Raw genomic sequence first — 24,598 nt, 5'->3', positions numbered from 1 at the left:
CCCCACTCCTGCAGACATTTTATATTTCTTCTGCCTCAAAGCCAGCCCGGACCAGCGGGGGCGAGGCGACGGGTTTTACTATCTAACCCGGTTTCCCAATACGGTGGCGGTCATCGAGCTGCCCAGCCACCCTAATGACTTTAAGGACCAGCTCTTCATGTCAACTGGGTTCCATAACTGCAAACACCACTATTTCAATCGTCCTCGTAAGTTTTCTCCGACCTTAGCTCATACTTTAAGTGTCATTTTAGCTCCTCCCGTACCCCGTTCTGACTCAAACTAATCTTGCAGCCATCTTCGCGAGGACAGAGAAATCTGTGACCCTCGGGGCCCAATATAAAACGCTGGCGGGCTTGCCCCCCAGTGAGAAGGATTATCGCGTGCTCGTGACGGACGAGACGATGGTGGCCTGCAAGCTGATTTTTCCAAACCAAACCTTGAACCTAAAGAGGCCCCGGGTGCTGCCCCCATCTCGCGACACCAGACCTATCATCGTGGAGGAGGTCGCAGGAGATGAAGGTGAGGAGGACGAGGGCGACGAAGTTCCACTCGTGAGGAACAGGAAGAGGACCCTGGAAGTCGCCCAGAGGATGGGCGAGGAGAGGACCCAATCCGGAGCAGCCGCGGGTCCTTCTGGCCAAGGTAACCCTTACATGTTTAGGAATCTAGATAGGGCCACTGCAGATCCCCGTTTGGCTAGGTTCAATCCTAGGCAGCTCGTCCATCGTCACCGAAGCGATCCGGACCTGAACACGATCCTGCTCCATTATGTCGACCGGCTCGTGCTGGATCACCAAGAGAGCCGACCTAGGGGTACCGTAGTAGTAGATAACACCCTAGCCTTTAGGTCGATCCTATTCGAGGAGTATGGGACCAACCTCCGCACATGGCCATCACTCCAGAGGGGTATCTTAGCTCCGGGACTTAGGCAGTATGTAGGAGAATCTAGCCCTGAGTCAGACCCGGACCCAGAACTTGCGCCAGTTCGGGAAGTAATCGTCTTAGGTTCTTCCAGCTCGGGGGGTAGGGCTCCCTTAGTATTCGCACACTTTTTACCTTTAACCCTTTGTTTTTATCTCTGTATGGTTGCTAACTTGTACTAACCATGGTTTTGTTTTGACAGAAGAGATGTCTCAACCCGAGGAGAGCTTGCAAGGCACAGTCTTCGGGGGGAACCCCTCAGCCGGGCCAAGACTGAAAAGGCTCCGGGCGTCCAAGAGCGCCGCTGGGGCCTCCACCAAATCTCCGGCAAAGGAAAAGGAGAAAACCCCGACAGCCCAGGTCGCGGGAGCGATTCTTCCTGCTGCAGGAGCAGGCCAAATGCCTCCACCACCTCCGCGAGCTCCAGCCGCCACCCAGGACGCAGGAACGGAGCTCGGGACTCCGGCCATGGCGGCCTCCGATGTACGCATCCCAGTCAATCCCCAGGACCTGGAAAAGATCCCAGAGGCCTTCCGGGGAATGGTGTATGAGTCGGCGAACTACGCCGTCAGCCATATATATAAGTTCACCGAGAAGGAACTCCGAGCCATTGAGACCATGAGCCCGGTTGGCGTAATGGAGTCTTCAATGAGCATGACCCTAACGGTAAGCTGCCTTGTTTTCTTTAAAGCTTTTACCATTACACTTTGCCCTATTTTTCCTCTAAGGCAATTTATCTTTCATTTCTCGCAGGGCGTCGTCGCTCTTCACCAGAGCATCATCAGGGCGAAAACTCAGCTCGAGGATATGAGGGCCGAGCACCAGGCCTCTCTTCAGGAGGCTAAGGCGACTAAAGATGCCTTGGCGACCACGAAGGCCGAGTTGGAGAAGACCCGCTCGAAGGTCCAAGAGCTCGAGACCTCCCTTGCCACCTCACGGATAGACCTCGAGGATGCGAAGACTGAGATCCAGGCCGCCCTGGAGGCCGAACGGACCACTTCAGAACAGTCCATGGAAGATCTGTTCTATCACTGCTGGGCCTACAATCCGGAGGCTGACTTTTCCTTCATGTCACCGAGTCTTTGGGCGCGCTTGCTGGTGAAGTTCCAAGCTCGCCTTGAGAAAGAGGCGCCGCCTTCGGAGACTGGGGAAGGCTCTGGCGCTGCGGAGCAGGGTGAGACAGCGACCTCCCAGGGGCCATCTGGCGGAGCTTAGGGCGTTTTTTTTTTTTTTTTTTTTTTTTTGGCCCTTGAATATTTTCAAGTATATATATTTTTTTTATGTAACCTTTGCATGAGGTGTTTCCACCTCGGGACAATTTGCTTTGACGTTTTTAATTTACGCTTTTTCATGCCTTTAAGCATTTCGGTTACAATTTATTGAAAAACTTAGTTCGCGTTAACTTTCATCCATATCTCGAGCTCTTTAGGAAGAACATCGATCAACAGATTTAAATTAACTTCTAAGTCCTATGACCCGGTTAAAACCAGGAACTTAATTTGAAAACTTAGTCCGTGTTAACTTTTATCCATATTTCGAGCTCTTTAGGAAGAACATCGATCAACAGATTTAAATTAACTTCTAAGTCCTATGACCCGGTTAAAACCAGGAACTTAATTTGAAAACTTAGTTCGTGTTAACTTTTATCCATATTTTGAGCTCTTTAAGAAGAACAACGATCAATAGATTTAAATCAACTTCTAAGTTTTATGACTCGGTTAAAACCAGGAACTTAATTTAAAAACTTAGTTCATGTTAACTTTTATCCATATCTCGAGCTCTTTAAGAAGAACAGCGATCAATAGATTTAAATCAACTTCTAATTTTTATGACCCGGTTAAAACCAGGAACTTAATTTGAAAACTTAGTTCGTGTTAACTTTTATCCATATCTCGAGCTCTTTAAGAAGAACAACGATCAATAGATTTAAATCAACTTCTAAGTTTTATGACCCGGTTAAAACCAGGATATGACTTAGTTAGCGTTAACCCTTATCAATATCTCGCGTTTTTAAGAAAACAACGGTCAATCGATAAGAATCTACATCTAAGTCGTTAAGGAGACCTGGTTATATCCCGGTACCATATGCCCCCCAAGTAACTGGGAAAGGGTCTTTCGTGGTTACTTTAAGATTACACTTGCAAATACGCGTAAAAAAAAACTGATTTTCATTAATACATAAAAAGTGGCCTTCCAGGCCTTACAAGTGGATCATTGATAATATCTCTTTAAGTGGATGGCGTTCCAAGTCCGCGGGACCGCCCCTCCATCAAGTCGAGCTAACTTATAAGTTCCCTCCTTGATGACTTCGATGACCTGGTATGGTCCTTCCCAGTTCGGTCCCAAAACTCCATCTTTGGGATCTTTTCCGGCGAGGAAAACTCTCCTCAGGACCAAGTCGCCCACGCTAAAGGCGCATTATTTAACCTTGGTGTTGAAGTAGCGGGTGATTTTCTGCTGATAATGGGCGAGCTGGAGTTGCGAATCCTCTCGCCTTTCCTCAACCAGATCGAGGGAATAGCGCAGGAGATCATGGTTTCGATCTTGGTCGTAAGATTGGACTCTATGCGAAAGAACCTTTATCTCCACGGGGAGGACTGCCTCACTCCCAAAGGTTAGGGAAAAGGGAGTATGACCCGTAGGAGTCCGATGCGAGGTCCGGTATGCCCATAGGACCTGGGGGAGCTGTTCTGGCCAGACTCCCTTCGCCTCATCTAATCTTTTCTTGAGGCTCGCCTTTAGGGTCTTGTTGACAGCTTCGACCTGGCCATTAGCCTGAGGATAGGCCACGGAGGACAAACTTTTTACAATCCCGTGTCTTTCACAGAACTCAGTGAACAGGTCGCTGTCGAACTAAGTGTCGTTATCGGAGACGATCTTCTTGGGCAGGCCGAAGCGGCAGATAATGCTTTTAACCACGAAGTCAAGCACCTTTTTGGACGTTATCGTTGCCAACGGCTCTGCCTCAGCCCACTTAGTAAAGTAGTCGATGGCTACCACGGCGTAACGGACCCCTCCTCTTCCAATGGGGAGGGCGCCAACCAAGTCTATCCCCCAAACGGCCATGGGGACGAGATCATCTTCAGCTCGACCGGAGGAGCTCGGGCAACGGCAGCGAATCGCTGGCACTTGTCGCACTTCCTCACGTACGAGATCGAGTCTTTGGATAGAGTCGGCCAGTAATACCCTTGCCTGAGAACCTTCAAGGCCAAGCTCTGCCCCCCGGTGTGGTCTCCGCAGAATCCTTCGTGAACTTCCTGCAGGATGGCCTTCGCTTCACTTGGAAGAACGCACCGGAGGAGAGGTAGGGAATGCCCACGTCGGTACAACACCCCATCGACCAGCGTATATCTTGGAGCTTGATACAGGATTCGTCGTACATCGTTACGTCCTTCAGGCAGCTTGCCCTCGCTGAGATATTCAAGAATGGGTGTCATCCAGGTCGGCCTGGCGTCGACCATCTCGACCTCAGCCCATTCTTCTTCTATACTTGGTTTTTCCAAGAATTCTATCGGCACCAACCCCAAGGTCTCCGTCTTTCCCGAGGTGGAGAGCTTGGCAAGAGCATCTGCATTAGCTTTCTGCTCCCGAGGTATCTGTTCGATCGATCCTCGCTCAAATGCGGACAGCTCAGCTTTTACCTTTGCCAGATAGGTGGCCATCTTGGGTCCCCGCGCCTGATATTCACCCAGAACCTGGTTTACCACGAGCTGGGAGTCACTGAAGCACTGGACGGAGCTCGCCTTTAACTCGCTGGCTATCCTCAGCTCGGCCAACAAAGCTTCGTACTTCGCCTCGTTGTTGGAGGCCTTGAATCCGAACCTTAGCACCGAGTGGAATCTATGTCCCTCGGGGGATATCAGAATGATTCCGGCCCCGGAGCCGTTCTCGTTGGATGAACCATCTACAAAGATCCTCCACAACGATCGGGGCGAGGTGACCTGAGATGAGCCCTTTGCTGGATTCTCCTGGAATCCCGTGCATTCTGCCACGAAATCGGCGAGGGCCTGACTTTTTATAGCAGTTCGTGGAGTGTAGAAAATCTCGAACTGACTGAGTTCGACCGCCCATTTTAACAAACGTCTCGATGCTTTAGGTTTTTGCAAAACCTGCCTTAAAGGCTGATCGGTCATGACGTGTACTGAGTGAGATTGGAAGTACGGCCTGAGCTTTTGCGAGGCTGTGATTAGGCAGAACGCCAATTTTTCCATCAGTGGGTATCGTGATTCTGCCCCGAGAGGTCTCTTACTGATGTAATAGACTGGCTTCTGAACTTGGTCCTCTTCTCGTACCAGTACGGCACTAGCTGCATCCTCAGTGACAGCCAGGTAGAGAAAAAGAGGCTCGCCTGCCTTGGGCTTGGATAGCACGGGCGGTTCAGCCAGATGTGCCTTCAGGTCGAGGAATGCGCTTTCGCATTCTACTGTCCATTCAAACTTCTTGTTTCCTCAGAGCAGGTTGTAGAAGGGCAAACACTTATCGGTTGACTTGGAAATAAACCGGTTCAGTGCTGCCACTCTTCCTGTTAAGCCTTGGACATCTTTCCGCGACCTGGGCGAAGGAAGCTCAAGCAGTGACCTGATCTTATCGGGGTTTGCCTCGATTCCTCGGGTATTGACTATGAACCCCAGGAATTTCCCTGATGCGACTCCAAAAGTGCATTTCTGGGGATTGAGCCTCATGCCGTATTCTCGTAGTATTTTAAAACATTCTTCCAGGTCGGAAACATGGTTATCCGCAGTCTTTGACTTGACTAGCATGTCATCAACGTACACTTCCATGTTCTTTCCGATCTGGTTCGCGAACATTCTATTTACTAATCTTTGGTAGGTAGCTCCGGCGTTCTTCAAACCGAAAGGCATGACCTTGTAGCAATAGACATTAGTCGGGGTCATGAAGCTGGTGTGTTCCTGGTCAGCCGGATTCATCGCGATCTGATTGTAGCCTGAGTACGCGTCCATAAATGACATGAGCTCGTACCCCGCCGTGGCATCCACCAGCTGGTCGATCCTTGGCAATGGAAAACAATCCTTGGGGCAGGATTTATTCAGGTCGGAGAAGTCAATGCAGGTTCGCCATTTCCCGCTGGGCTTTGGAACTAGCACGGGGTTGGCGACCCAAATTGGAAACTTGGCTTCACGGATAAAGCCACATTTTTTGAGCTGGGCTACTTCTTCTTCTAGGGCTTCAGCCCGGGTTGTCCCTAAACGTCTTTGCTTCTGAGACTTGGCAGGAATGCTTTTATCCAGATGAAGCGTGTGCATGATGACACTCGGGCTAATCCCCACCATGTCCTCGTGGGACCAGGCAAATATGTCTAAGTTAGCCCGCAGAAACGTAGTCAGCTCCGCCTTCCTCTTGCCGCAGAGGTTTTTCCCGAGCCTGACCGTCCATGACGGATTCTATGGATCAAGGTTTACTTCCTCGAGCTCCTCAATAGCCTGGAGCTCGGATCTGTCTTCGCCTACTCGGGGGTCAATATCCTCGCCTAAAGCGACATTTCCCCCTTTGGCGTTTTGAGGTTTTTCAATCTCAGGGCCCGCTGAGGGGTCCTGAGATTCCTCTTCACTCAGAATGGCCATAGCCAGCTGCCCGGGTTTAGATTTTCCCTTCATGGAAATGCTGTAGCATTCCCTGGCATCGAACTGATCGCCCTGGATTGTGCAGATTCCCGTTGAAGTGGGGAACTTCATGGCGAGGTGTCGGATGGAAGTGATAGCCTCGAAATCTATGAGCGTAGGTCGGCCCAAAATGGCATTGTAAGCAGCAGAGCAGTCTATGACCACGAACTCGAGTAGTTTGGATACTGTTCGAGATTCTTCTCCTAGGGTGATCACCAGCTCGATCGTCCCTATCGCTGCTGACCCTTCTCCCAAAAAACCATACAGCATCATGGAGGTTGCCTTTAGATCGGCGACAGTCAAACCCATCTTCTCTAAGGTGGATCGGAATAGGAGGTTCACCGAACTCCCGTTGTCTATTAGTACCCTCCTCACCCTCCGGTTGGCGAGCTGGACTGCTACAACCAAGGGATCGTTGTGAGGGAATTGGACATGGCCTGGATCTTCCTCCGTAAAGATGATTAGTTGCCTCTCCGATCGCTGCTGCTTTGACTGACGCTGCTCCGGGACGAACTCCACTCCGTTATGAGCCTTTAGTTCATTCACGTATCTCTTCTGGGCACCTCTGCTTGTGCCAGCCATGTGTGGACCTCCCGAGATGGTGGATATCTCTCCTCCGACCATGGGAGGAGGGACGTCCTGATCTACCCGGGACCCGGGCTGACTGGCTGGGACCTCTGGAGCAGGTCGACTCGCTGGGACCCTGTTCCGCGAGTATTGAGCCAAGGGGCCGGCTCGGATGAGAATCTGAATCTCATCTTTTAAATGCCTACAATCGTCAGTATTGTGGCCCACATCGTTATGAAAACGGCAAAATTTGGAAGTGTTTCTCTTTCCTTTGTGGTGCTTCAATGGCTCCGGCCTCTTCCAAGGGACCCAAGTAGAGTTGGCCAAGAAGATACTCTCTCTGGACTGCGTGAGCTCAGTATATGTCATGAAAACGGGCTTAAACTTATCTACGGACTTATTCTTCTTTTGCCCGTGCTGACTGTTTTCGCCATTGCCCTTTCTCTTGCCTCCACCGGGCTGGCTGTTCTGTGCGACGTTTGGGGTCACTGCCACGACCTCTGTCCCTACTCCCGCAGGCTGATCGGGAACTTGGCTAGTTCCCGCAGCTGAGGCTTCGGCTTCTTCCAAGTTTATCCACTCTTGGGCCCTGTTAAGGAATTCGTTGACCGAGCTGACTCCCTTCCTCTGTATATCCTTCCATAGGTCTCCTCCGACAAGGATTCCGGTTCTCATGGCCATGAGCTTAGAGCTATCATCCGCGTCTCTAGCCCGAGCAGCGACGTTCGCGAATCTGCTCATGTAGGCCTTCAGAGTCTCACCGGGCTGTTGTCTCACGTTAGCCAAGGAGTCGGCCTGAACACGGGCGGCCTGGGAGGCTCGGAATGCCCTTTTGAAGTCGGCTAAGAAGGTCTTCCAGGAGCTGATTGACTGTCTTTTACTTTGCTTGAACCACTGTCTGGCAGGTCCAGTCAGTGTGGAGGGGAAGATCAAGCATCTCAGCTCCGGGCCAATGTTATGGGCCATCATTAGGGTGTTGAACATCCCTAAATGGTTCGATGGGTCTCCGTCCCCATTGAACTTTGACAAGTGAGGCATACGGAAACCAGACGGGTATGTCGTCGCTGCTATGTTGGGGGCGAAGAGTTCCATCTCGTCCCCTGAATCATATTCGTCTTTTTCTTTTTCTGATAGGAGCTTCCTCATCAGCTCCTCCATCTGAGTCAGGCGCTCGAGGGTTTGGTCCTGATGTCCTTGGTTATTCCGGGGCTGTTCAACAGCTCTGGATCCATTGTACACATTTGGTGGGTTATTGCCCCTCCTATCTTGAGATAGGTTATTTGGGACATTCCCTCCGTTGCGTATTTCGGACAGGACCCCCCCTGAACGAGCCTGGCCACCATCTCCAGCTCGGTCCTCTCTATGAGAGTTGAGGCGATCTCGCAGGTCACCTCCCTGGGTGCTCTGGTGACTTTGTGCCGAACTTAACCGCTGACGCAGGTCTCCCCTAGAGAGATCACTCCGGCGACTACCGGTCCAGTGGCTCCTGCTGGATAGGCTTGGAGTCCGCCTTTGGTGGTGACGACCTGAGCTTTCCCCTAGCGCCCTGCTACACCGGGAAGGTCCAGCAGATGGCGGGTTTCTCCTACTGCTCCCATAGGCTGGGATGTCCCGGACGGGCCGAGGAGGAGACGGATATCTGATCAGAGATGGAGGATGCCTGACTGGGGAGGCGATCCTAGTTCTGTCTGGACGGATCAAGTTTGGTGGGGGCCTTTCGGCCCTGCCAACCTGCTGGTCCCGCGCCGGGCGATCTATACAAGGTGTAGGACGGTCGTCGGGGACGGGCTGATGTCGCGAGCCCCCCCCCCCCCCCCGGATCTCCTTCAGGAATTTCCTCGAGTTCCCCTGGGCGTTCTCAAGGAAGGCTGAGAGCTAGGAGTTGACGTCCTGACCGAACGGCTGTACTGCGGTTGTCCGGTCCTAGGCACTTCCTCGAAGTTTGCCTCTCGATGGTGTGACGAAGGGGTGGAGTTGGCTGCCGAAAGCCTATCCGAACGGCTATGCCTGGATCGGTTACCCCGGCGAGACTTAGGAGCCTCGCCTTGCCTCTCTCCGACGTTAACGCCGGTTGTGAGAGGGGGTAATCGGGCCAGGATATCCTGGATCTGCTGGCTGGCTGTTGCTAACTGGCTCCTCAGTTGAGCGTTCTCCATCTCCACCGTAGTATAATAACATGGGTTTGGATTATGTGGCCGAGGCGCCGAACTACCGGTATCATCTTGGCCCACCGGCTGTTTTCCTGGCCGCTGCTGGACTTCAGGAACTTGTTCATCAGGGATGGTAGTATGATGAGCCTCCTACCCATCATGTTGTTCTATCTCGTTACCATGTCTGGACCGAGTAGTCACCATAGTTGGATGTTTGCAGCAGTACTAATTGAACTTGCTCTCAATGAAAGCACTAAACTGTTGACGCGGTTCTTCGCCAACAGGTAATTAAGAGAAGAAGAGAAAGGGATTAGTGCTAAAGGTGAACCGAAATAGATATATGATCTTAGAGGATGAAAGAGGTGACTCAAGACATGGTTTTTAAGTGGTTCGAAGGTTAAAATCCTTCTACTCCACTAGTCAATATTATTGATCTATACTGAGTATTTGATTACAGAGTATTTCTTACAAGAGATTATTTTTCCGACCTATATCAACTCCCAGGGTCTCCATATTTATAGGAGAAGGCACCTGGAAGTTGGTAAGAAGGTCATCTCGTGACCTTCTTACTTGTCGTATCAATTCTGTGACATTCATGATTAATTCCTAAACCTGACACATAAGTGTGGTCAAATCGATAGGTAAGGAGATAATGGGCCGCACGGCCCAACCCAGTCGTGGGTGTCTGAACACGCACGTTCCTGCTGCGTGTCCGAGAAGTCAGGGGGATACTAGACACGTGATGCCTGATATATGCATGTTTACCTTGCGTGTGTAGACTTCACAAAGGGTCACAGCCTCCATACGAAGTTCGTACCACGAGCTTCATACTTAGCTCGGTCCTCAGCCTTCAGAATTCCTGCTCCGGCCTTGGCGGTGAATGCGAGCTCTTGGGGCTTCCTCGAGCTAAGAAAGCACGACACTACGACAGAAGCTCCGGCCCTGGGGATGATCATGAGGTAATCATGGTTAGGCCGCAGCTCAGCTTGCTAATCAGCCCGTGGGAAAATCAGGGCGTACAGACGTTGTATGGATTTTCAAGTGAAGTAACTGCCAGCACGGGATCCATCGAGCTCCCTGTAACCTTGGGAGACTATCCAGTCTCGGTGACCAAGAAGATGGAATTCATAGTGATGGACACCACGTCTGCCTACAACGTACTGCTCGGGAGACCAGCCCTGGTTAGGTTGAGGGCAGTGTCGTCTGTTAGGCATTTATCCATCAAGTTCCTAATGTCTAGTGGCATTGGGACGCTGAAGGGAGACCAGCTCGTTGCACGGGAATGCTATAACATTTCCATGAGAGGAAAGAACCAAACAAGTGCACAAGCACTTGTTGTTATTCAGGAAATGAACGGATCCGTCTTCGAAATCGAGGAAGAGATCGACCCTAGGGTTGAAGAAAGGGCTGATCTCGAACCAATGGAGGAGCTTGAAGAAGTGAAGCTAGATGAGAAAGATACCAAGAAGGTGGTAAAAATAGGGAAAAATATTTTTGAAAATGCGAAATAGCAATTAACTCGCTTTTTGAGAGAAAAACAAGATGTATTTGCACGGTCACACTCGATATGGTAGGGATCAGTCTGAGCATTATAAGCCATGCACTCAACAAAGATAAGATTTTCCCTCTGAAGCAACAAAAAAGGAGGCTCCTGGACGACGATAGGAAGAAAGCCCAAAAAAAGGAGGTCGAAAGGCTAAAGGCAAATCGGTTTATCCGAGACGCTTTCAACCCTGATTGGATAGCCAATCTTGTGTTGGTTCAAGCCCAATGGCAAATGGTGAACTTGCATAGATTATTCGGACCTCAACAAGGCATGCCCCAAGGATTGCTTTCCCTTGCCTCAAATCGATCAGCTCGTAGATGCCACAGTGGGTCACGGCATCATGTCATTCATGGATCCTTATTCTGAATATAACCAGATATCCATGCATGCACCAGACCAAGAACATACGAGTTTCATGACCAACAAGGGCTTATATTGCTACAATGTAATGTCTTTCAAGCTCAAGAACGCATGAGCCACATACCAAAGACTGGTGAATAGGATGTTCGTTACGCAGAAAAGAAATAACATGGAAGTTTATGTGGACGATATGTTAGTCAAGTCCAAACATAATTGTAACCATGTGGATGATCTCGCTGAATGTTTCGCTGTACTTTGAAAATACAATATGAGACTTAACCCACAGAAATGCTCATTAGGAGTATCCATGGGAAAGTTTCTCGGATTCATAGTGAATGCTCAGGGTATAGAGGCTAATCCCGACAAGATTAAAGTGTAAATTGACATGCCCTCACCTCGAAAACATAAAGATGTTCAGAGCCTAACTGGACGAATGACAGCCTTAGGTAGGTTTATCTCGAAATCTACAGATTGGTGTCTTCCATTCTTTAATATTTTGAGAGGGGGCAAGAAGTTTGAATGGTCGGTCGAGTGTGAACTCGCATTCCAGAACCTTAAGAAACACCTCGCCGAGCCACCAATCTTGTCTAAACAAATCAAAGGGGAAGTCTTGTACTTATACCTCGCCAAAACCAAGCATGCGATTAGTGCAGTATTTGCTCAGGAGAATAAGAAAGTACAAAAACTCGTATACTACGTCAGCAAAAGGTTATTGGGGGCAGAATTGAGATACCCATTAATGGGAAAACTGGCTTTGTGCCTAATGCATGCATCTCGAAAGCTTCGACCCTATTTCCAAGCACATTCTATCCATTTGATAGCTGATCATATGTTAAGGCAGGTATTATTCAAGCCCGAAGCATCCGGGAGATTATTGAAATGGGTTGTCAAGCTCGGACAGTTCGAGATCTACTATCATCCTAGAACGACGATCAAAGGACAAGCTTTGGCAGATTTCATTGTCAAATGTACAAGGATCTCCAACGAGGAATTCGTAACCCCAGCCCGCGAGCTGTGGAGACTTTACGTCGATGGTTCCTCTAATGAAAATGGGTCGAGGAAAAGAATCATTTTGATCACCTCGACGAGAAATCGCTTCCATTCAGCATTAAGGTTTCTCTTTGAGGCATCAAATAACGAGGTTGAGTACGAGGCATTGTTAGCAGGTCTTTGGATAGCCTCCGAACTCAAAGCAAAGGCCATCCACTGCTACAGTGACTCTCAATTGGTTGTTAACCAGGTCCTGGGTGAATATCAGGCTCGTGGCATAAAAATGGCAGCCTATTTGGAGAAATTTAAGGCATCATTTGGGGAGTTTGAGTTATAGACTATAGAACAAGTTCCCTGGGAACAAAATTCGAATGCAGATGCATTGGTCAGGCTCTCCATGACCAAAGAAGCTGACACACTAAACGTGGTTCCAGTATAATTCCTACCGGTTCTGAGCATAACCGGGCCTGAGGAAGAAGATGTAAACATAATTGAATCGCAACCCACCTGAATGACCCCGATAGTTGACTACCTCGAAACCGAAAGTCTCTCAGCAGACCAGAACGAGGCTAGAAAGCTTATGTACAAAATACCAAGATACACCATCTTGGAAGGAAAATTGTACAGAATGGGATACTCTATGCCACTACTTAGGTGTGTAACTCCCCCTGAGGCAAAGAATATTTTAGAAGAAATCCATGAAGAATTTTGTGGAGACCACACTAGGGAGCATAACCTGTCAAAAAAGGTGATTAGGCAAGGATATTTCTGGCCAATAGTCAAGGCAGACTCATTCGAGTACGTTAAGCGTTGGGATAAGTGTCAACGGTTCGCTTCAATATCGCGAGCTCCACCCACCGAGCTTACCATGATGAGCTCCCCATGGTCATTCGCAGTATGGGGAATCGACCTTATAGGCTCATTTCCAACTGGAAAATGTGGAGTAAAATATGTTGTAGTCGCCATCGATTATTTCACGAAGTGGACCGAAGTCGGACCCTTAGCTACTATCACCTCAAAGAAAGTCCTAGATTTCATAGTAAAAAACATCATCTGTAGATACGAAAACCCCAAGAAGATTGTGTCGGATAATGGGACCCAATTTGACAGTGATTTGTTCACACACTTCTAAGAAAAATATGGGATAATTAAAATTATTTCCTCCGCGGTCCATCCCTAAGCAAATGGCCATGTCGAAGCAGTAAATAAGACTCTAAAAATTCTATGAAGAAAATGCTAGAAGACGCTAAGTGAAGATGGCCAGAGGAACTACCTCAAGTCATGTGGGCATACAGAACAACGACGAGAACCTCGATAGGGCATACCCCCATCTCCCTAGCTTATGGATGCAAGGCCATGTTGTCTATCGAGGTCGAAATCCCAAATATAAGGTGTGACACATATGATCAAACCACGAACCAATCTCAGCTCGAAGAAAGTTTGGACCTTATCAAAGAAAGATGAGACGAAGGCCCGCTAAAAAATGCTACATACCAGCAAAGGGCTATAAGATATTTTAACAAAAGGGTCCGAGATAAGAAATTTGAATTGGGAGAATCGGTGTTAAGGTGCGTGTTTCTAGCCACACGAGACCCATCTGCTGGAGTGCTCGAGCTTAATTGGGAGGGACCCTATCAGATCGAGTCCATTATTCGACCTGGAGTTTATAAACTAGCAGGGTTGAATGGAGGATTGGTTCTGCGAGCTTGGAATAGTGAACATCTACGACCTTATTATTAGTAATATAGGAATGATGTTTATTCGTTTTAACCAAGCATGTATTTGATTTTTGCTTTTTGTCAATAAAGTACTGAATTTCATTCAAATGTTGTATTTTTATACTTTTTTGCAAGCCCTCAAAATTCAATAACCTAAGATCACAATCCCGGGATACTAAGGGGGCATAAGTGGTATACAATCATACCATAGGCTCGATAAAATAAAAATATACTCTAAATAACAATGTATGTATTGTTAACCTAACATGAAGAAAATAATAAGTGTATGGATCATTAACCAAACACGAATTAAACAAATTTGGAACAAACCAACAAGACCTGATCGACATAGTCAAGAGTTGGAATTCTAGATAAACCAACCAAAAAACATAAGTCGAGACTAGGCTGGAAATTTTTGCAAAAGATTTTCGACCTCGCAACCTCAAGGTCATACTCGAAGATGAGGAAAAGTAATTGTAAAAACAAAATATAACTAGACTAACGAGGTTACATACCATTTGAGTATTTCTTAAATACATGGTAAAAGTAAAATTCGATATTGATAATAACAAAGTCAAACATGGGCATTTCGAATAAACTATGCATGAATGTATTGAAATTCAAACTTAAACCCAATATATATTTGTACGAATAAACAAGTATAAAAGCAGGTCCTTAATAATAACATGCTCAAAATATTTCGATCCAAAAATATGATGTATAGTATTGAGGCAAAAAGATAAAGGTAGATAATGTGCAAAAATATTTTCGAGCTAGAAAGTTGAAAGCATACAAACTACTATTAAAATATAAACATTCATACGATAATCAAAATAGCATAGACTCGAGTTGTAAATTGTCTTCGCCCCAAGGGCACAAAAAATATATAGTTACAAAAATTATAAGGGACGCAGCCCTGTTCGAGACAGCTCAATGTTGGTCGACTGAACCACACTCGGCCTCCTTGCCTTTGTCATCCCAGTTCCCGCCATCCTGGGTAGTGGATGTGACCTCCTCCTCGACCAATCGAGCCTTCCATTTGGAGATGAACTCCTCTTCTTTATCCTAAAGGAATGAAGTGTCTATGTCGGGGTTCAAAGACCATATCTTGTACATAGCTCGGTCTGTAGCCCAATCCTTCTTGGTCTTGAACTCCTTGGTGAGGCGCTTCTTCTTGTCTTCAATAATTCCAAAGGTGGAATCCTTCTCCTCCTTCAGGCGTTCAGCCTCGGCCTTGGCAGCACTTGTCTCTGCCTTCAAGCAATCGATCTCGGGCCTGGTAGCGTCGAAATTTGCTTTCTTGGTGTCGAGTTCCGCCCTCAGGCTATTGGAAATAGCCTCAGAGGAATCAAGTTTAGCTTGAAGAAGCTTGAGTGCTTCCTCGACCTTGGCTCGGGCCTCCTCAACTTTGACCTAGACTCCCTTAGCCTCTTTCAGACCATCTTCAGCTCGGATGCAAGCCTAGTTTGTTTCATAAACCAGGGTTTCTGTCGTCGCCATCTTCGAGGAGAACATCGAACTCTGGCGAAGAAGACCAAGAAGGGTTTGGAACATTTTTTTTTACAAGGGTTAGAAAATAAATAGAAGAGCAAAGAAAGTAAAAGTCACGAGAAACAGGCTTACCGAAACCCCGAGCTCCATTGTCTGGTCAGTGGAGGTGTGTGGGATTGTCCCCCCTCAAAAATTGCCACACATTGGCATCGAGATTGCTGCAGGCTTGGCCTATTTGGGACAACAGGTCCGAGCAAAGGTCGGCTCCCAGAGATGCCGCAACGTTCTCCGGAGGGTACTCCCGCACGTGGGATGACACCACAAACTTGCGGACCAAGGTTGGGGCACCCGTAGGCTTAAGAGAAAAAGGAGGCACGACTTGTTTGCCTTTGTCTCCAGCAAGTTGGGGAGGTGGCATGGTCTCCAGAGGTTCGGTGGTGGCGATTGTTGAGGTCGCGAGGGCTGTGTCAAAAACCACGTCTGTGGATTTCGGAGCTTAGGCTTTGGGTTCGGAAGAGGCGGGCTTCGAGGGAGAGGAGCCCTCAGCGATCTTGGCTGACTTTGAGGTAGCCCTTTCTTCAAGGTCACGCGACCTTGTTTGGTTCCACGGGGCTTGGGGGGATGTCCCAAGAGGCTGTCCAAATTTGACTCCATGTCACCTGAAAAACATGAGGTATATTAGTCAAGCCAAGAAAGAAAAAAGTCATACACATTTTTATAAGTAAAATAAAATGTTTACAAATGTCAAGAACCTAACAAGAAGAATCCTAGAGCTCGAACTTGGGGACCAAGAAATTCCCCTGTCTTCTGACGAGGCTATGGGAATCCCCTCCCTAAAGGTGGGGGACATCCTCGAGAGGTCCCTATAATCATTTGTGTTGTATTGCACTGCTACCCCAACCCAAACCTCGTTTAAGGTATACATGGTTTGGTATTTACTTAGACAACTATCAAACCTGGACTCTAAGGTCTACCCTCAACCATGCTAAGAAGTTATCCCTGGGGTCCTCGAAGAGGATCACTACGTCAAGCTCGTGCTTAAGTAATGACGGAGACCACATGTGTAGCGTCCCAAATTTGCTAATAAGACTTAGGGCCTTGATTAGCGTGCTTGGAGGGCAATAAGTGATTTATTATATTAATGTGTGAATTTGATGAGTATGTGATTATAAATGTATGTTTAGGTGAATCAAATATGCATGTGGGCCCTATTTGGTTATTAGCGGCATGTTTGTAATTTTTAGCCCGTTGAGGGCATAAATGCAATATTTGTGATTATTGTGATCTTTACCACGTGTGAGTGGTGATATATTTGTGATGCACGATCCGAGACAATCCTAGGGAGCGATTTACCTAAAAAGTCACAACGGGGTCAAATACCCGGCTCGAGGGGAGCCTAGGGGTATTTTGGGAACGTAAAATGTGTTCGGGATTTATGGAGTAGCAGGTAGTATTTTGGTAATGATTTGGACATGTCGGGATTAATGGGGATTTATAATAATACTCGGGGACTAAACGGGGTATGACAAATGACTAAATTGCCCTTGGGTTACCTAAGGGGTTAGGATAAGTTTAAGGGGCAATTGGGTCTTTTGGTAAGGATATAGATGGTTTAGATAAGCTAAGGGGTCTAAGGAAGTCACTGGAATTAAGGGATTGGAAAGAAAAAGAAACAGAAACTCTCTCTCTCTCTCTCTCTCTCTCTCTCTCTTGATCACATCTCACTCTCTTGAGGCTTAGGAGGTTTTGGGGATTTTTGAGGAGAATGCTTGGAATTTAAGGCTAAGAGTTGGGGAATCAAAGCTAGGAACAGGATTATTGTCAGCTGAGGGTTAAAACCATCCTTGAGGTAAGGCTCTATGCTCTGGTTTTAAAGAATTCCTGCCATGTTTTAAGTGTTTTCTTCTAGGTTCAAACTTGAGTTCTGATTTTGAGTTTTGGTGAGGTTATGGAATAGTTTCTAGGGTTCTAGTGCTGCTTATAGTGTATTAGGATGATTATGGGACTCAATTCTGTTGTTGGGGTGTGTTTAGAATAATTTTCAGGGAAGTTAGCTCGTAAAATTTGCATGGGATTTCTGGGTTTCGGGCTCGCGCCGCGGCCCTGTTCATCAGCGCCGCGATCCGCTTGAGTTTATAGGCCAGTGGGGCTTTGAAGAATTTTCGACGTGCTGCGGCGCAAGATTTGGGCGCTGCGGCCCGAGTTGCCCAGCAGTGAGGCATTTTGCCTCTATTTTGGGGCGCGTCGCAGCCCTTAAGGGGGGCTGGGCCGCGGCCCAAACGTGGAATTTTGGCAAATTGAGGGTTGTTAGCTTGGGAACGTGAACACTAAGGCTCGAGAAGGTTTCCACTACCCAATTAGGTAGAAACCAGGGTCCCAGAGGCTAGAGTTATGTCTTGAAACTATTTAATGAGTTAGAACTTGATAGTTGATTTTATTCATGCGTTGTGACTAGGATTTTCTTCAAGGCTCGGATTAGAGGATTGTGCTCGTGATCGCGGTGCTCGGATAGCTTGGGACACAGGTAAGAAAATTGTTGTACCCGTAGAGCAAGGCGATGGTAGGGAATTATATGCTGATCTAATAATGTTAGAGATGCACGATTATGAGGTGATTTTGGGTATGGATTGGCTTTCAAAGTATAATGCCACTATTGATTGTAGAAAGAAAACCGTGATATTTAAGCCTTCGAAGGAAGATGAGTTTATGTTTACTGGAGCAACATCAAAAAGTTGCATTCCTTTAATTTCAATTATGAAGGCCAGGCGATTGTTGGAAAGTGGATGTATGGGTTATCTCGCCAGTGTGGTTGACACTTATAAGGAGCAAAAGTTAAAACCAGAAGATGTACCGGTAGTTAGAGATTTCTTAGAAGTGTTTCCAGAAGATTTAACGAGATTGCCTCCAGACAGAGAAATTGAATTTGTGATCGAGCTACTTCCTGGTACAGCCCCTGTGTCCAAGGCACCTTATAGAATGGCACCAGCAGAACTAAAGGAATTAAAGATATAGTTGCAAGAACTCCTGGATAAAAAGTTTATCAGGCCTAGTTTTTCACCATGGGGAGCTCCGGTGCTATTTGTGAAGAAAAAGGATGGGACAATGCGAATGTGTATTGATTATAGAGAACTGAACAAGTTGACAATCAAGAATAAGTATCCACTTCCTAGAATTGATGATCTTTTTGATCAATTACAAGGAAGAGGAGTATTTTCAAAGATTGATTTAAGATCTAGGTATCACCAATTAAAGATTAGAGAAGAGGATGTACCAAAAACCGCATTTCGAACTCGGTATGGCCATTATGAGTTCCTTGTGATGCCATTTGGATTAACTAATGCTCCAGCTGCATTTATGGACTTGATGAATAGGGTGTTTAAGGATTACCTTGATAAGTTTGTAATAGTGTTTATTGATGATATTTTGGTGTATTCTCAATCCGAAGAAGAACATGAGGAACATTTGAGGTTGACGTTGGAGAAATTAAAAGAAAAACAACTCTATGCCAAATTTAAGAAATGTGAATTTTGGCTGGAGAAGGTGGCATTTTTGGGCCATATAGTCTCAAAAGATGGTATTTCAGTGGATCCATCAAAGATTGAAGTTGTTAGTAAATGGAATAGACCAACAAATGTTTCAGAAGTAAGGAGTTTTCTGGGATTAGCAGGCTATTACCGAAGATTTGTTGAAGGATTTTCGAAGATAGCAATGCCATTGACACAACTGACGAGGAAGAATCATAAGTTTGAATGGACTGAACCTTGTGAGAAAAGTTTTCAAGAGTTGAAGCAAAGATTGGTTTCTGCTCCGACACTTACTATTCCATCTGGATCAGGAGGACTTGTGATTTATAGTGACGCTTCAAAGCAAGGTTTAGGGTGTGTGTTGATGCAGAATGGCAAAGTCATAGCTTATGCTTCTAGACAATTGAAGGACTATGAACAGAAGTATCCAACACATGATCTGGAGTTGGCAGCAGTTGTTTTTGCACTAAAGATTTGGAGACATTATCTGTATGGTGAGAAGTACGAAATATATACCGATCATAAAAGTCTCAAATATTTCTTCACTCAGAAGGAATTAAATATGAGACAAAGGAGATGGTTGGAGCTAGTGAAAGATTATGATTGTCAAATACTTTATCATCCTGGAAAAGCAAATGTAGTTGCAGACGCACTGAGTAGAAAGTCTCATGGTAATGTGCCATTTTTGAGGAAATTGACAAGACCACTTCAGGAGGACATGTGCAGAGCAGAGATTGAGGTAATCACAAGAAGATTATCAGTAATGACTATTCAGTCTACCTTGTTAGAGAGAATCAAACAAGGTCAATGTGAGGATCCTTACTTGGTGGAACAAAAAGGTGAATTGGAAAGTGGGAAGGTCAATGAGTTTAGTGTGTCATGTAATGGGATGCTAAAGTTCAAGGAAAGAGTTTATGTCCCTAATAATGAGGAGTTGAAGAGAGACATCCTTACCGAAGCTCACAATACTTTGTATTCAGTACATCCGGGGACGACCAAGATGTTTAATGACTTGAAAAGACACTACTGGTGGCCCAACATGAGAAAGGATGTGGTCGAGTTTGTAGCCAAGTGTTTAACCTGTCAACAAGTGAAAGCTGAACATCAAAAACCTACTGGTTTACTACAACCAATAAAGATACCAGAGTGAAAATGGGAAGAGATTACTATGGATTTTGTAGTTGGATTGCCAAAAACTTCTAAACAACATGATGCTATCTGGGTTATAGTAGACCGATATACCAAATCAGCACACTTTCTTCCGGTACGCATGACTTATACTATGGATCAGTGGGCTGAATTATATGTTCAGGAGATTGTTAGACTTCATGGAGTGCCAGTATCTATAATTTCAGACCGGGATGCTCGATTTACTTCATTGTTTTGGGAAAGTTTGCAGAGAGCATTGGGCACAAAATTGAAGTTTACTACGGCATATCACCCCCAATCTGATGGACAATCTGAAAGAACCATTCAAACTCTTGAAGATATGCTTCGAGCTTGTGTCTTAGATTTTCAAGGATCATGGGAGAAGTATTTATGTCTAATAGAGTTTTCTTATAACAATAGCTTTCATGCAACGATTGGTGTAGCACCGTATGAAATGTTATATGACAGAAAATGCAGATCACCAATTCATTGGGATGAAATGGGAGAAAGAAAGTATCTTGGTCCAGATCTGGTCAGAAGGACAACTGAAGCAGTAGAGAAAATAAGAAAAAGAATGTTAACTGCTCAGAGTAGACAAAAGAGTTATGCTGATTGAAAGCAAAGAGATGTGGAGTTCAACATTGGGGACAAGGTATTTCTGAAAATTGCCCCTATGAAAGGAGCAATGAGGTTTGGAAAGAAAGGGAAGTTAAGCCCAAGATTTATTGGACCTTTTGAAGTACTGGAAAAGGTGGGAAAGGTAGCCTATAGACTGGCATTACCGCCATTATTGTCAAATGTCCACGATGTTTTTCATGTCTCATTATTGAGAAAATACGTGCCAGATCCTTCACATGTGCTAAACTACGAACCAATAGAAGTGGAACAAGACCTAACATATGAAGAAAAACCAGTGAAAATTCTTGACAGAAAAGAGAAAGAGTTGAGAAATAAGAAGATTTCACTGGTTAAGGTCTTGTGGAGAAGTTCAAACATTGAGGAAATGACATGGGAACGGGAAGATGAAATGAGATCTAAATACCCAGAGCTATTTGGGTAAGATAATTTCGAGGACGAAATTTTTATAAGGTGTAGAGGATTGTAGCACCCACATTATTTGGATATAATATAGCCAATAATCACATGATTGCATTGCATTACATAACATACAATATGTATAATTTGAGCATATGCATATTCTTATACGTGTTTTCATGTATAAGTATAAAAGTTGTGTATGTGATGTCTATATGTATGCTCAATATTATTAACCTTGTGGCATTTGAGTTGTCTTTTTGGGTGTTTTATGTGCTCAAGATATAAGAAAGTATGAAAAATATGGACAAGGCATGGAATTAAGTGAGGAAAGTGAGATATAGAAGGCAAAAGATGTTAAGTGGTGAAAAATAGTACAATGTCGATTACTAGTATTTCGGGGTAAAATTGAGTATTAGTGGATTTACCAAATATAATTGAGGTATGATTAAGGTCTCATTGATGAATTAAAAATGGTTTTAGAACCATTAGATCAATTCTTGATGGGAGGTATACATAATCAGTGGTATTGATGCAAAGTGAAAACGAGCTTAGCATAAGTGCGCTACGCTCGATCAGGTAAGCATAACTATTGGGTATGAACTCATATGGACTTAAGGTTTGGTGTGAGTGTTTTACACATAAGGATAGTAGGCCTAGCAGATGATTAAGTCGAAATTATTGAAGTGATAAGGTTTTCATAAGTCAAAAGGTGAAATGATGAGGTGAAAGGTGTCAAATTTTGATACAATAAGGCCAAATCATTGAAAATAAAGAATTTTCATCAACCTTATCACTTTGCACGACCATTAATCTGAAAAACAGAGAGAAAAGAAAACCAAAAACCATTTCTTGGCTGGTTTGAAGAAGTTCTAAGGAGATCCAAGTGAAATCAAAGCCAAAGAAGTGGATTAAGCTTAGTTCTAGCCTTTTTATGGTAAGTTCTTGTACTTGGAAGTTAAACTATATTTTTTAATTTTGCTGAGATCTTATCTATGGTGTTTTATCTTTTGTTAAGATATTTCTTGGTGGTTTCCAAGTGGTTTGAGGTTTAGAAAAGCTAGAAGAGATTGTTTTCGCCAAAAAGTTGCTCGGTAAGTGAAATTTTGTGTTTTATGAGGTTTTTGGGGTTCTTGGAGTACAAACTGATTTTTTGGTTATTTGATTGAGTTTATAAGAGAGTATATATGTTTATAAATGTTTGAATAGATGTGGAGACTCATTTAATTTGGGTGATGATCTAGGAGATTAGAATTTTATCAAAATCGGTATATGATAACTTTATGATGAATCATGTTGGTATTTGGGATATATGGTTATGGCGGGTTATTTGATGTTGATTATTGGTTGATTTTGATATTTGAGGATAGCTAAAATTAAGGGGAAACTCTATCAAAATTTCTCCAAATGTCTAAGATAAATTTAACGCTCGATCTAGGTGGTTTAAGGCATTTTAGGCATGAATTGGATATGAAATTTGATATGATGTTTTATGGGTATTTTTAAATGAGAGTTCAATGTATTTCTGCCATCATTATGATGAGAAATCCATGCCATTTTCAGGATAAGCACATCAACACCTAAGACACCACTTGTTACACGGTGAATTATATTTTGGACAGAAGGTAAATAAAGTACTCAACTGCAACACAAGAATTACATGTTATGTGAAAGTATGCATTATATGAATATTTTGTGAGTAAGTGGTATTAACATACATTGATACTTCATCATAAATTTGTATGCATGGCATAATAGTGATATGGTAAATTATTATATGATATAAGACCATGCATGATATTATGATGATTAATTATATGATGCCTTTGCAAGTTTTGTGCAACATAAAAGCAAGTTGTAATAAGAAGTTTAAGTTCAATGCCACTGTTTTGAAAAGGCAAATGAAAGTGTTAATAAGTGTAAACGGAGGCCTATAGTAGGCTTATAGTGGTTGCCCAATAATTTGGGCTAGGTTTTAGTGAACCAATTATATTGTTTGCCATGTTTCCGTTTTTATTTCTCCTCCATATGAGTTATTGTTATATGTATTGACACCACAGTGTGTGGCCGCCTTAACTCTTGAGCCCGACGGGGCAACGATGGAATAAGGTTTTTAATGTGCCCTACTGTGGTGATGGCTAGCCGAAGGAGAACCCATGGGATTTTATATTATATGTGTAACAAGCCCTGCAGGCATTGACCAATTCAAACAGTGTACACAATTTTAAGGGGCCCAAAATTTAAAAAGAAGTTGTGTATGTCCTTTGACATTGAGTAATCATTAGCATTGCATGCATTACTTTGCTTACTGAGCTTTAGGCTCACAGTTGTCTTGTGTTGCAGGTAGAGAAAGAAATGAGTGAATGGCATAAGGAGAAATGAAGCATGGTCCTAACCCTGATTTGTACATATGAACACATCGACCTTTTGTGGGTTATTTCAGTTTACCAATGTGATATTTGTAATAAAGTGTGAAGTTATGTTTTGAAAACAAATTGGGTTATTTAATACTTATGTATAATATGTTTGAGACACACTTTATGTTTAATGTAAATAATGTGAAATAAGTTTTCAAGTTTTAAAAAAAAAAATGTGTCCAGACTTTCGCAGAAATAAATTATGATATAGTTTTAAAACGTAACACCTCAGATATGATTTTAACTAAAATAAGTGAGGGTGTTACAAAGAGAGAGATCGCCGACCATAGGGGAGCTTGAGGATGGCTTCCCTATGTTCCCTCATGGCATCCGTAGGCTGGGGACGATGGTAGGTGGCTATATAAAAGGTTTGAGCAAGTCAATTAGGGCTCGCATATTAAAGGAAAATTTAATCAGAAAATACAATTAAGGGACTTCTGAATTCTCCAAAAGGAGTAGAATCGGTAGGGAGCAAGACTGTCAGTCAAGAAGAAGGCGGTCTTGAAGTTCGGAGGATGGTTTGAAATATCCTTGAATAGTCGCTTCTCCTTCGGGTAGCTGGACAGATAGTAGAACCCATCCCCACCATGAGCTCGGGAATGGTTGCTTTTGAGGCAAAAAAGGTACACAATCTTGTGCATTGTGGGCTCCTCCCACTTCATCTCCTTATACAGCGACTTTAACGCAGATAGAACCCTGTAAGAGTTCGTCTAGAGTTGGAACAGAGCTATGCCAGCGTAGTCCAGAAAGCTTCAGAAGTAATCATGTTGGGGTCGTAAGGCCCCAGCTCGTAAGTGCTCAAGGCTCCAGGTCGTGAGCTTCAATTTTCTATCTAGATTGTCTTCTAGGTGCAGAGCAGCTCCTCTCGTCGGAGATGGCAGGGCGACAGACTAACTTTCCAGAGAGTCTCAACCCGTGACAAAAGAGGAGCTCGGAAATTTGTCGAGTCAAGGTTATGGAACTTTGATAGTGTTCGGCCTTGAAGAAAGAATTCTCTGAGACTGGGATAGAAAGGATTTGGGAGCTTTAGGTGGTTGGTTAGAAGGACCCTTCATAAGACTGAATACGAGCTCACCAGGTGGAAGGCTATGGTAACTTTGAGTTTGGGG

At 44.9% G+C, this 24,598-nt stretch overlaps 1 long non-coding RNA gene across 1 annotated transcript; it reads left to right on the top strand.

The window, feature by feature from the left end:
• Positions 1-21,879: 21,879 nt before the first annotated feature.
• On the top strand, positions 21,880-23,655 carry LOC133834072 (uncharacterized). Its single transcript, XR_009893301.1, has 4 exons — positions 21,880-22,009; positions 22,091-22,166; positions 22,636-22,697; positions 23,416-23,655. It is a non-coding gene; the product is annotated as an uncharacterized LOC133834072 (long non-coding RNA).
• Positions 23,656-24,598: the final 943 nt, after the last annotated feature.

Source organism: Humulus lupulus, chromosome 5, assembly GCF_963169125.1.
Source record: "Humulus lupulus chromosome 5, drHumLupu1.1, whole genome shotgun sequence".
Taxonomy (NCBI): Eukaryota; Viridiplantae; Streptophyta; class Magnoliopsida; order Rosales; family Cannabaceae; genus Humulus; species Humulus lupulus.
Note: the sequence above shows the minus strand (reverse complement) of the source record. Positions and strands in the feature narration are given on the sequence as shown.